This window comes from Humulus lupulus, chromosome X, assembly GCF_963169125.1.
Source record: "Humulus lupulus chromosome X, drHumLupu1.1, whole genome shotgun sequence".
Taxonomy (NCBI): domain Eukaryota; kingdom Viridiplantae; phylum Streptophyta; class Magnoliopsida; order Rosales; family Cannabaceae; genus Humulus; species Humulus lupulus.
In genome coordinates this window covers 30940424-30954562 of record NC_084802.1, presented here as the reverse complement: position 1 = coordinate 30954562, position 14139 = coordinate 30940424, and the positions used below count along the sequence as shown (strand labels likewise).

The following is a 14139-nucleotide window of genomic DNA, read 5'->3' as shown; positions in this document are numbered from 1 at the left end:
TCAAAGAGCCTTATTATATGTCAATATTTACTCTTAACTACATACGTTTTTTAAATATTATATTTAAATTTGAAAACATATACATATAAAGTTAAAATTGAAAACATATATCGAGCATATCTATTTTATATATATATATATATATAAAAGTGTATTTAAAGATTTTTCTTAGTTTTAATTTTTTTTGTTGAATTCAATGAACTATTATAAATATTTAACCAAATATATCTTTAAAATTAATTTAATAATACGATAGAATAAATATATAGTAATTATATTAATATAAATTTAAATATTATAAAATATTATTATAATAATATTTAATACAAAGCTAAATATCTAATAATAATATTAATATAAATTCAAATGTTATAAAACATTATTATTGTAATAAAATATAATATATAAACCTAATTTTTCTAAAATTTCGGTTAAATAATTATATTAATATAAATTTAAATATTATAAAATATCATTATTATACTAATATTTAATACAAGACAACAAATTTAATAATTATAAAAATAAAAATTTAAAAGTTATAAAATGTAATTTTTATGATATAATATGCAATGCATAATCTTAATATTTTATTAAAAATATGATAATATATAATTGAAAAGAAAACATGTTATTTTTTTAATTATTTAATCTAACTAATAATGACAAACAAATATCTCTTCTTTATAATAAGTGTGTAGATAACTGAAATTCTTGGTTTTAATGGTTTGTTTTGTTAACTTTAACGGAATATTCTAAATATTTAATAGAATATACATTTAAAATTAACTTAAATATAGATTTTATCAATTATATTAATATAAATTTAAATATTATAAAATATCATTATTATAATAATATTAAAATAATATTTAATATAAGATGTTGACCTTGATTTTGCTCAACTTACACGGAGTCAAAAATGCTTGATGTGGACAGATATGTTGAAATGAGAATAATGGCAAAAATAGTAAAGCACACAAGAATTTATAGTGGTTCGACCCCAGAAAATTGTAATAGCCTACGTCCACTTGAGCTATTATTGATATAATAATTCAAATGAGTGATCAAAGAACTAGGGTTCAATGAGTTTCACCAACCTCTGAAGAACCAACAATGTATCAAATATGATAGCTCTAATACACTCGTAAAACTCTAATCTCAAATAATTAGAAAGCCAAAAGTTCCAAAAAAAAAAAGACCTCCTTCCTTGAGCTATCTTTCTCTATTTATAGGCTCAAGGAAGATTACATTAATTTATTACAGATATTCTTTCCTAAATAATTGAATACTCAGGAAATCATGGGAGATAATTTCGGATGTGATTATAACTGCATAAGATTTTCTCCAAATATAGTGAGTATACGACCAAGTTGGTCGTATATAAAGATTGAACGTTGCGCCATAGACATCTTTTTGGTCGATGGTCGAACAAGACTTTCTGCCTGATGTCAGCCACGTGTACTAAATGTCTGCCACGTCATCCATGCCGGTTTTTTGGATAACATTTTCCCCCCAAGTTCACTACAAGAAAAAACAGTATTCATAACACTTAAAAACTGCTATCCGGGACTATTGATAGCACTTCTGAAAATGCTAACATAGCCCCTGTTATTAAAAGTCCAATCTTTTCTATAACAGTTTTTGAATGTTATGTTCGGTGTTATCTTAAACTATTCAATAACACATTTTTAGGTGCTATAATATTGAAATAATAACATTTAGATAGAGTTTTTGGTTATAAATTTGAAGTTTAATCTTGTACTTTTTTCATAACACTTTTCAACTGTTACATTTGATTATTTTGATAACATTTTTAGTTTGTTATATTATATAAACCATAACAATTTTTTACGCTTATAATATGTTTCTAAATCATAACATATTAAGGTTTTTTATTGTAATAATGGTACTTATAAGTTTTTTTTTAATTAAAATATTTTCATTATTTTATTTTGATAAAAAAAATCAAAATTAATAATAAAATATAATTCTCAATAGATTGATAAACCATAAGTATTACATTAAACAATAACTAATTCAAACTCTGAATGTGTCTATTTCATGAGATCTTAGTTTTAACTTAAGTTTGAAAGCATAACATAATAAAGTTTTATAATCTTGAACATTTTTTACTTCAAAAAAAAAAAAAAAAAATTACAAGATACACAAAAGTAAACCATGCATGAAACTTGCTCCATCCTTTGTGCACTTGTCTTTGTTGTGAGTCCATTTGTTGTGCACTTGTCATATACCTGTTTCCCTTTCTTCCACAGGTCCATGTGTAATCCTCTTTGCAATAAAGCCAGTTGTAGTCCACAAAAGGCCTATTGCTGTCAAGCTTATGTTAAGCTCCGTCTTTAGAGCACTGTAAGCTCCAGTCACATCTACACACCTGTAATATTCGAGTGTAATAATGGAATCACACCAGCAATTACTTAAAGTGGTAATTCTAGGGCTAAACTAGATTTTTAGATAAAAGGGAAATGATTATATTTATAGATCAGTACAAGGTTGCTATATTTGCCTAGTAGCCAAATTACCTGCTGATGCTGAATTTATTGGTTTTTCAAATTCAGATTCCTTAGTTTTGGCTTTAGTTTGCAATCCTAAAGCTTCCTTCTGAACAACAGCCTGGCTTGACGCTTCATTGGCCTCCCTTTCAGCAGCCTCTTTTGCTTCTCTTCTCTGAGCTTCCATTGCAGCCCTATTTGCTTCTTCAGCTCTGAGTTTTGCCTGCATCAGAAAATACTTTTATTACTAACAACAGCATAAAACCAAGATAACATACCAAAACGCATTAAGATTATATCAGAAGAATATGTGAGAATAATAGAGGACTGTGACAACCATCTTTGGACATCTACCAAAAGAAATGAATAATCTGGGCAAAGTCAAGTGACCTGAGTTCATGGTCCCTTTGGATAGCAGTCAAGTGATTATCAAGTGCTTCGACACTACAGATGATGACCCAAAAATTAGAAAACAGAAAGTCCAAATCTGACTTAAACAATAAAGAAGAAGGAGATGAGAAATCATTAAAATTCCAGGGAAAAAAAATATCAAAAGCATGAGCACTTCAATGAGGGGAGGCAAAAAACACAATACAACATTATTAACAAAGGAATTGCAGTCTTACATTTTTCTTCCATCAAGTATGGCTGAATTTCAAGTGCCGACTCATTCTCAAAGTCGTCATCATCACTAAGAGATAAATCAAGAAAATACAAAGTATTAATAGAAACTAGCGAGATCTCTAACAATCAATGCGATATCACATACCATAGAAATATCATAGAAGTCTGTCATGAATACACAACAGCTGAATAAAGCTTTTGATGACAGAATAGGGATGCAAAACTTGAATTGATAAATGGAATATAAGTAAAGGAAAACAATCATGGCCAGTTAAATGCATACCTAACAACCATATACTTCACACTAGTTAAAACAGAACATTTCACAAATGACAAATATGGAATAGAATATAGAAATAAGTTGAGACAACTGCAGTTATATAAATATATATAGAGAGAGAGAAAGAGACCTTTTCTGAACTATGAGGCCTTGAAAGTGAGTATCAAAATCTGAAATTCCAGAGCTTAACTGGTCAGAATCCAGAGCTCCTCAAATTGTTTGACAATCTCTGGATGGTCAAACTCTGCTCCAAGTACTGCCAATGGAACCTTAACCTCTGAAAGTATTTGAATCATGGATTAATATTTTTGAGTTGAGAAAGAATGAGTCAAGTTTAACATAAAATGCAAAAATTGGAGTTTTGGTGAAGTGAAATACACAAGAGTTTGAACTAAAAGTTATCTTATAATTTGTAGTTGTTTCAAAGTATCATATCACTATGTATATCACTATGTAGTACCTTTGATGTCATCCACAGTGACGTAAGATTGATGTAAGAGGGCAGCAGCCTTAATAGAGTCGCACTTTGCGAGTTGAATTGCAGCCTTGGCTGAGAACAGAACAAATCTTGATCAGCTTAGCGTAAGTAACAACTAGATATATGGTTTGAAGACCAGAAAAAAAATCAGTCTTTACAACACAAAAGCTACAGAAATTCAAGATCAGAAAAGTATTTGATTAAATTACAATGTAATAAATCCAATTTGTTAATAATACTCCATAACTTGACTCTTTTATTTAGGAAAAAGAGCTAAGCAAAACATCCATGTTCAGATTTTTTTTATAATCAAAGACCGAAACAGAGTGTAAGTGCCACCAGACAAACAAGACAACATATATACACAGAGGGCACTAGCACAATTTTGACTAATTATATATAAATGTATCTTGCATTATACCCAAAGCCATGTTTGTTGACAAAAAATCTTTTAGAAACATTAGTGTCATTGATCAAAGTTTTATCCACTACTAAATATGAGGTAATATATTTTTTTAACTTAAAATAAAAAAATAAAAATGCATATTGTTCTAACATAGCATATCTCAATATATGGAGCTAATCTAGACAATAAGGAAAATTACGAAAACATAGCATATCTCAATCTATGGAGCTAATCTATAGTTAATTGACAATAAAATATATACAAATCAATAATCTTAGCTTAGAAAATTACAACCTCTTGAAATAAGAACAAGATTAGAACTTGAATACATAGAAAATAAAAAAAATAAAAAAAAGTTAGGAACTTGAAAGTACCTGCAAAGAGATTTCATTTCTTCTTTCCTCCCAAATTTTATAAGCCTTTCTCTCTTAGAAGCTACAATAGTCTTTCTTATTCACAACTCCCAATCAACTGCCATAAAAAAACACCACAACTTTAGATAGTCAAGAGCAATTTCTTATTAAAAGAGGGTACTCATTAATTATGAAAATAAAAAACCTTCCTTTGTGTTTAGAAGTTCTTGAAGTGTAGGAGGCACTTTTCTGTAAAGAACTGCAGCTTCGAGGCTCTATTCTGTAAAGAACTGTAGCTTCAACCTTGCAGGATTCTGCAATCCTTTCTATCAATATCTGCAGCTTTCACAAATTTTTTCAAGTTCTGTCCCAATATATAGATTTCATCATATAGGAACCATCGAGAGAGGGAATTTTTTTTGGAGAAAATACTAAAATGGATACAAGATTACCCTAATTTTAAATGATAAAATTGATCCATCATTTGACATAAAATACATATTAATTTGGATAAATAACATGTTTTACTGTGGAAAGTAAAATTATTCAGTTTTTTAATTCTTGAACTGTAAAGAATGACAGAATCCTACTGCAAAGTCCGACATCCTTCAGCTGAAATCGTAACTATGACCTCAAATTAGTATTCATTCCAATCAATATAATGCTAACCAGATTGTACTTTATTTCCTTAGACTTTGTATATATGTTTTTCCCTTCTTTATGATCAATTAAAACAAAATTTAAACACTTCCACTTAGTGAGACAAATCCTTATCATTATGTCTAATTTTCATATGTTGGTGAAATGGTCTTACTAGCAAGAAAGTGACAGCTGTTTTAGGTTTAACTTTCATAGAAGTAATTGAGCAATTAGGATTATCTGATATTAAATTGAAATTTGAATTAAAAAAGATACCTCACACAGACAAATTTGAATTAAATTGAACTTGCAGACTTTTGTAGATTTCTGAGGCTGGAAGACAACCTCTGTACTCGACCTCACGCATACCTCCTTCCACTCGGAAGCTGAAGCTCCTTCGCTTCCATAATCCCTAGGCGAGTACAAAACTTGGAGCGTCGAATGCGTTGTGATTTCGAAAGAAAAATGCACATGATGACTTAGAGAAACTGAAGACTCAAAAAAAAGTTGATAGAAAAAGATACAAAGGTTAGTGTGTAGATTAGATGTCTCAACCACAGCTAATTTTTATTCAGAAATGGAAATGGATTTTCACCTAATCCAAGCATGCTTGTCGATAATCAGACGACTGACTTTAGATCTTTTGATATTTCTCAAAGCATGGAGATCTTCTGGCTTTCCCTTGAACTCCAGAAATTCTCCAAGTACATATTTATTACCTTTGAGCTCCACCCTGTGTGCAAACAAAATAGTAAAATCTTCCAGTAGTGAAAGCCAGATATCATGGAAACAAATGGACTATATTTGACAACCCCTTTTCTTTAATTTTCTTCAAAATTACATAAGAAAAAATATTCTTTTTTCCCTCAATAAAAATGGCATGTGCTCCTTTCTTTAACAAAGCAATAATAATGACCAGAAAAGTTTTAAAGAAGACTAAGAAACTTGTTCAAAGCTTAAAATAGTTTAGAGCTCCTTGGAAAATAAAAAACTGCAATTGGAAAGCAGTATCTAAATGTCATTTGAAATGACTTCAAAAATAAGGACTTCATTAATGTTCAGACAACCAAAGCAACAATCTCTTATACCTTAAAAAGGAAATAAGTATTTATACTTTATAGTATAGATAAATGACAAACCTATCCCAAATTGGAGCAGTACTGAGAATAAAATTGAGGTTCTGCTGTATAGATTCTTGCATCTCTTTCTTTCCACCTCCAAATGCACCCTTAAGCCAACCAGAAAACATAGGCTTTGTTTCTGGTTTCTGTTGAGTCCACTGGTCATAGGGAATGACTTCTGGTGGAAAAGAGCCTGGCTGAATAGTACTGCAAGAAAAGAAGCTCGGTGAAATTAAAGGGAAGACAAACTAAATGTCACAGATGTTACTATCTACAACAACTACAATGTGAAACAAACCTACAAAATCACTGAGATAGGCATGTGCAGTGGTTTAGTGTCTAATTTAAAATGGCCGCATTATAACCCTTTAATTCACTTCGAATACAAAATAATTATGTTTTCATTGTGGCAATGTACTTTCTAAATTATGCTAGTCTTGCTAGATATCATTCTGATTGACCCCATGTAGGGATCCTCAATTCAATAGCCATAACAATAGGTAGAGAAACATAGAGACATTGAGGGTCAAAGAAAATGGAAAATAGGCCAATCTGATAAGTGTTGTTTAATTGAACATATCGATGAGAACATATTAATGGAGGGGCTTTTCTCCTTTTAAAATCTCTTTCCCTGGTATTTTCTTATCTTGGGGTGATAATATTTCTAAACTTTCTATGTAACACTACTGAGTTTTCCTCATTGTTAAATCTTCTTGAGGGGTTTCAGTTGAGAGTTAAATTAGATGGTAAAAGGGTATGGTCATTGACTCGTTACCTATTGTCTGGATTTTTAAGCCTTCTCTGGGAATTTGGAAGTCTGTGGCACTCAGTAAGGTCAAAACATATTGCTCATGTGATAAGTTTTTTTTTTTTTTTTGCTGGAGACTCGTGTGATAAGGTTTAAACCTGGGATAGGTTGCAAAAGAAATGTCCTCTTCTGTCTTTAAGTTAAAATTTCAGCATCCTATGTGAAAGGTTAATACATAGATCAATTGTTCATGCATTGTTCTATGGCTCTGAGACTTTGGTTCCAGTTAGTCAAAGGAGCTACCAGAGAAGGGTGTTGCAGGGATTCCTGGTTTTGGCCATTTACTAGGAGCTTTGTTGGAGTTGGCAAAAAGATCTTGTGTTTTTGTAGTCCAGGTTTTCTGAGAAAGAGAGAGAGAGAGAGAACATTTACAGTTGTCTCTCTGTTTTTTTTTTTAAATACCAAATGTAGTGTAATTAAAACAATTTGGTTTAAGTTTTTTTATTTTATTTTCTTGTAGCTAGGTGAAAATCCATAGTCCTCAGCCAAGTTCTTTGCCTCTTTTCTAAAAAAGATTTTTAGCTCCTAATAAACATAGGTACATAAGCACGAACATGTGCACGCATATACATACATAAAAGTAACATGTAAGTTTCAGAAATTTAAACACCATAACAAAAGCTACAGATTTATCTGTGAAATAAAGATACTAAAGGTCAAATCATGAAACATTCAAATCAATCGCATACCAACATTTCAGATTGGGAAGTATAACTTTGCAAGACAAGTATCCTTCAGGCAAAGCAACTCCTCTTTGTTCAAGATATGATTCAAGAATTGAAGCTTGTTTTCTAGTCTCCTCCACCTAAAAATAAACAATATGAAAGAAACAAGTTGAAGACCAAAATCCAGACAAAAATACTTGGAATCTATAGATTTGGTTATGCATGCATATCCATGACATTACTTGATACGTATACATCATTTATTTCCCCATTTGAATCATTACTTTTGCTTTTGCTGTCAAATACCATGAGTATCACATAAACAACCAAGTAAAGTGAACAGCAAACTAAACTAAACCAAAGACAGCAATAAGCAAAGGCATTTGATATATAAAAGTACTGAAATTAAAAAGCTCCATTCAGAAAGCATTGATTTTTAAAGCTACTTACTGGGTTAGGAAGATGTTCTGTTTTGTTTTTGGTCTCACACGACCAGCTACCATCCGCATTGATCAACACAAATCCAACAAGATTCTTGACAGATACAACCACTGCCCCTCTGCACCAAAAACAGAAAAGTAACAACTTCGTAAGCAGAAACAAAGAAAATTGAGTTGAAGTAGACATCTTTGACCCTTCTTCTATTATGTTGAGCTAGTTAACAGAGTAGCAGTACAAGGTTATATAATGAGAGTATCGTAGTTGCACTGTTGAGAACAAAAAGATGAGGTTTTTATTTATAATTTATAATTTTGGGAAAGAAATTTGCATACCCTTTGGTGAGGAGAACCAAATCGATGTTTTGTCGAGTGCCGGTGTCAGCATCGGGAATCCGAAGGCCGACATAGGCCTTCCCACCATAAAGATTTTCAAGTCTGCAAACAAAAACCCAGAAACAGCAAATTGAAAAGGAAGGGAATTGGTGTTCGAATTGTTGTATATATACATACATATATATATATATATATATTTACAGAGAGAGAAAGAGAAGTACCGATCGGCGACAGAGAAGAGGGCATTGGAATTGGAGGTCTCGACCTATCGTCATCATAGAAGAATCGCTTGAAGACTTTGTAAAGGATGAGACCGCACGGTATCTTGCTGAGAGAGAAAGATAGAGCATGAGAGGGAAATAGAGGAGGCGTAGGGTTATTAGGGATTCTTTTGCTTTTTCATTTGGCGCCTAAGTGAATAATTTACCGCCTAATAAATTTTTTAGTCGTGTCAAACAATAGCGTTTTTTAAAATATGTTATATTTTAATGTAATATATGGGCATAATTGTTGTAGTGGTTTGTTTAGTGCGACCAGCAATAAAGAAACTTTAGGGAAACAACCGTTCATATGCCCCACGAAATCTGTCAGAATCCTCGTGTGTTTTTGGAAATCGTGACTTAATTATGTCTAATCAAGCCTTTTCGGGGTTCAAGAAATCAGTTCGACGGCTTATACACTCCCCTACGTTTCAAAAATGGGAAAGTCATGATGTCCACTTTTTGCTATACTTCAGCCTCTATAAGTAACCTCTTTATCTTTCTTATAATTCTTTACTCACCATTCCAATCAAGAACTTCAAGAACTTTGCTTCAGAGCCCAGAATTTCGAAACCATTCAGACGTCCTACCGAAGATTTTTTCGACTCAATTTTTTTTTATTTTTCTAAATCTCCATCTTTGCCTAGGTAATCACTTAGTCTTTTAAACTCTTCATGATGCCATGCATGCTGTTACTATGCTCTGTGATTTCCTGCGTTTTTTAGTAGAATTTTATGAGGATTTTGTATAAACCATTTGATGCTTGGTAAGAGAGTGTATTTCTGCTTTATATAAGTTAGGAGCTAGTTCGATGGTAAGGATCATAGGTTTAGGGCGTAAGATCGATGTAAAAATTCAATCTTTAAGCTAGTTGAAAAAACTAGGTTTTTTCCCGCCCTTTAGGAGTTGAAAAAGTTCATTTTCAGAAAACATTTTATTTCCTTTTTGATCCGTTTTTCAAACTGCTAGCACCAAACTTAGTGTATGGGTAGGATGCTGCTGGCCAATAGACGCGAGCAACGTTATCCCAATCTCCCACGTAACTCCGCAGGCTATGTGTCTTATCTCCTCCTTTGTATGTTTACAGTTCATATGCAAGACCCTTGGGGAGGAGAAAGACCCATTGAAGATGACCTCCTAGCTCAGCTGCTTGAAGGCGAAGAAAACCCCTATAATCTGATACTAGATATCCCTTTCTCTCGCCCTAGCGCAAACCCTTCTCCAGTTCCTACCCAAATAATGGCTCGAACAAAAACAAAAGCTCAAAAAAGGAAAATCCCTAACTCCTCATGCCAGCCTACTGCTGATGCCCCCTCAACCAATGGTCAAGGTGAAAATGTTCTTGATGCCAATGTACAAAGGCATGCCCGTCCTCGACAGCCGCTCAGCCGGATGTCGAGTGGCATATTGTTCCCCAGAGTAGAGTGATGATCCGGATGATCGCCAACTACTTAAATAAATAAACTGACAGGGGTGACCCTGGTCAGACCTTCCATCGACCAAAGGGCCAACCTGCCAGGCGGGGCCTACAGCGCCTGGTCGCAGTTTTATATTGAGGTAGGTGCCACTTTGCCTCTTCACTCGTTCTTTCAGGGGGTGGAAAATTAATTTGGAGTTGCCCCCTTTCAGATCACCCCAAATGGATATAGAATGCTGACCGCACTCTATATCCTTTACAAACTCAAAAAATGGCCAGAGCCCACTCCCCACGAGGTCAACTTTCTTTTTGACCTTAAGTCCAACCCTAACCAAGAAGGTACGGGGTTTTTCCATTTTTTCCATCAAGAAATCGGGCGCACTTTCCTGACCGAGACTACTCACATCTCCAATGTGGGGTGGTATCATCAGGAATACTTTCTTACCTCGACTTAGCTGCAGACAACTTGGCCTTTACTCGAGGAGGTAAAAATTCTTATGTCACCAGCTTCTTCACTTAGTGTTTTTCTGTCACAATGTTTTGAAATTTCATTGTGTTCCAGGCCCATGGTTACGTCCGATCCCAACTCCAGGGATGGAGTCAAGGGCGGCACTCTTAGCCAGCATGCCGAATGCTGATAAGAGTGTCCGAAATTTAGTTACAGAGGCTAGCCTTAGGTTGGCCGGCCTCTGGAATCCCCAACCATCGACGTGCGAACCTTCAATAGAAAATGCCCAAGCCGATGTGGAACTCGAGCAGCAACCCCAAGCGTCTCCTCCGTGGAGGAGACCAACTGGGGTTACGATCAGGGAACTGGCCGCCCCTCACCGAATAGAGAAACCCTTGGCCCCCGAGGACAAAGGAAAACAAAAGGCTGATGTGCCTACTAAACTTTCTGATGACTCGTCGGATGAAAATGGTATAATAATCTCGCTTTTAAATCATTTGACGATTCCCTCTCATCTATTTGATGGGGATGGAAACTTTAGGAATGCTCCCTCCTTAAATTCAGATTTCTTCTAGGCAGTAGGTAGTTCAGTAAATAATGTTACGACCAGTAGTTGTAGTGCGGGTACTTTACTTGTAATCCTTTTACTTTCATTCTTTTACCCTGCATGAACATTTAGTCTTACTGCTTGTGCTGTTTCCTTTTGTGCAGGTATGGACTCCGAGGATGTTTTTGAGCACTACCAAGTTGTCGCTGCCTCTTCTGTCCTGAAGAAGGATAGCAAGAGGGCTCGAGGGGAAAGTAGCAAGACCCCCTCGAAGAAGGCTCGAATAGACGATGCTCCAGCCACTGCCCCCTCCAAGGAGAACTCACCACTTCCACCTTCCTCCGAGCAGGCGACTCCCACTCCTGCTAATCCACAACCTTCTTCTAAGGCTGCTGACAAGGAGGCATTGGACACCTCGCCCGAAGGCTCCCTGCCCAGCTTCGTGGTCGGCTCAGCCAGGGAGAGGATATATAAGCTCTCGAAGCACAGACGCAGCCAGGCCGCCATTACTGAAACTGCCTCAATGGAGGCTGATCAAGTCGTCAACAGAGGGCTGAACGAGATAGTTAGCGTAAGTTATCTCCTGCTACTTTATCATTTATGTCTGATTTCTTTTCCTTACTTAATCTTATTTTCTGTCTTCAGGGGCTGCTAACTTTAACTGCGGGCTGGCGCCTTGTTGGGGCGTTGGTTTCTCGGGGAAAGAACTTCGACTCCAGGCTTGCCCAGACTAAGCAAGCACTTGAGGCTGACAATAGCAAGCTACTCGAGGAGAATAAAGAGCTGTCCAAATAGCAAGAACAATTGCGCGAGGACAGAGCTACTCTCACCAAGGAGCTTTTGGACGCCCAAGATGCCCTGAAGAAAGCCAACGAATCCAAAGAAAAATTCAGGGAAAGTGCCAAGCTCAACACTCAAGCATGTAATAAGCTTGAGCTTGATCTGATCGCCAGCAAGCAGGAGACGAGGGAGCTTGAAAAGCGAGTGCAGGAGCTCGAGGAGGACGGGGCCAAGAATTTGAAGAAGTACAAGGAGGCCACTCACCTCTGCTTCTATGAATTCTGGCAGCATAACCGGGAGGCTAACTTCAACTACTTGTCCAAACGTTTGAAGAGGACTCTGATGGCGCAGTGCGCCATCCGGTTGGAAGAAGAAGAAAAGGTCAAAGTGCCTGCCTCCCGAGCAGGGGGGATTGATGGTGCTGATGCTGAAGCTGGTCCTTCGGCTGACCAAGGCACTCCTCCCAACCCCCAGGATCCTCCAGCTCCTTAAGAATTTTTCTGTTTTTGTTTCATTTTCACGGCCCACGGGTCGTATTGTAAAGACAATTTGTTTTTATTGCTGCAGAGGCAGCTTTTTACTTTTAATTAAACAATTACATCCGAGCAGTACTGCTCGCGGTGTAAAAGGAATGCCTTTTGATATTATAATATTTTTGTCTATTATAACATCTGTTCGCATGAACGAACTTAGCATAATACTTTGGCTTGATTTAACAAAATATAAATTTTGAAAAATACTCTAAGTACCGGAGCATGCTTTCACTTATTTTGTTCGCGCGTTTACATACCTTTTGGTATGCTTTGCTATCGATGTACCTTATATGCCCCCCAAGGGACTGAGGAGCTTTAGGTCCTTGGTCACTTGCCTTGACCACGACCTGTGCGAACATTACTGCTCGGAATAACTTGTAAAATATAGAATACAGCAAAACAACACACGTAGTGAACAAATACTTGTAAATAAAATTTACAAAGGTTGGCAAGAATGAATGGCTGCGCACAATCCCTTATAATTCTCGTATTAAAAATGGACTAAACATGTCTTTACGAGTGATCTTAAAAAGATCTTACACTTATAAGCGATTAGCCATACAACGTGGCTAACCCTTTTTCGAAACTTGTAAAAAGTAAAATTAATACAAGCCAGTCCTTTAAAAAGGACTATTTATTAGTAATACTTGCGCAGGTGTTCTCCGTTCCAGTAGCGTGGAACAAGATCTCCATTTAAGCATGCAAGCTTGTAGGTGCTTGGATGAAGGACTTCCTCGATCTGGTAAGGTCCTTCCCAATTTGGTCCGAGCACTCCAGCAGTTCGGTTGCGGGTGTTTAAGAAAACTTGTCGTAGTACTAGGTCTCCGACGTTGAATTTCCTTTCTTTCAATTTCGAGTTAAAATACCGGGCGACCTTTTGTTGGTACGCAGCTACTCGGAGTTGGGCTTTTTCCCGTTTCTCTTCAAGTGAGTCTAGGGACTCCATCATCAGTCGGCTATTCTGGTCCTGGTCGTATGTAATTCGTCGATGTGATGGCGGATCTAACTCGACGGGCAACATAGCTTCATACCCGTACTCTAAGGAGAAAGGGGTATGACCTGTCGCTGTTCGATGAGAAGTTCTATACAACCAGAGTACTTCAGGCAGCTGTTCTGGCCATGCCCCTTTAGCATCTTCAAGTCTTTTCTTCAGGGTATCTTTAAGTGTTTTGTTCACTGCTTCGACTTGCCCATTTGCTTGTGGGTGTGCGACTGAAGAAAAGCTTTTGATGATTCCATGACTTTCGCAGAAGTCTGTGAATAAGTCGCTATCAAACTGGGTGACATTGTCTGAGACAATTTTTCGAGGCAAACCATATCGGCAAACAATGTTCTTGATGACAAAGTCAAGAACTTTCTTGGTCGTTATGGTAGCGATCGGCTCATCTTTGGCCCATTTGGTGAAGTAGTCGACTGCCACGACTGCATATTTTACTGCACCCTTCCCTGTTGGCAGGGATCCAATCAAGTCTATCCCCCATACTGCGAAAGGCC

At 35.9% G+C, this 14139-nt stretch overlaps 1 long non-coding RNA gene and 1 pseudogene across 1 annotated transcript; both read right to left on the bottom strand.

Annotated features, from left to right (window-relative positions):
* Window positions 1-3604: 3604 nt before the first annotated feature.
* On the bottom strand, window positions 3605-4956 carry LOC133803564 (uncharacterized). Its single transcript, XR_009878056.1, has 3 exons — window positions 4676-4956; window positions 3878-3967; window positions 3605-3694 (listed from the first exon to the last, which is right to left on the bottom strand). It is a non-coding gene; the product is annotated as an uncharacterized LOC133803564 (long non-coding RNA).
* A 452-nt stretch (window positions 4957-5408) lies between these two features.
* Window positions 5409-12403, bottom strand: LOC133805675 (uncharacterized; annotated as a pseudogene).
* Between the last annotated feature and the right edge of the window lie 1736 nt (window positions 12404-14139).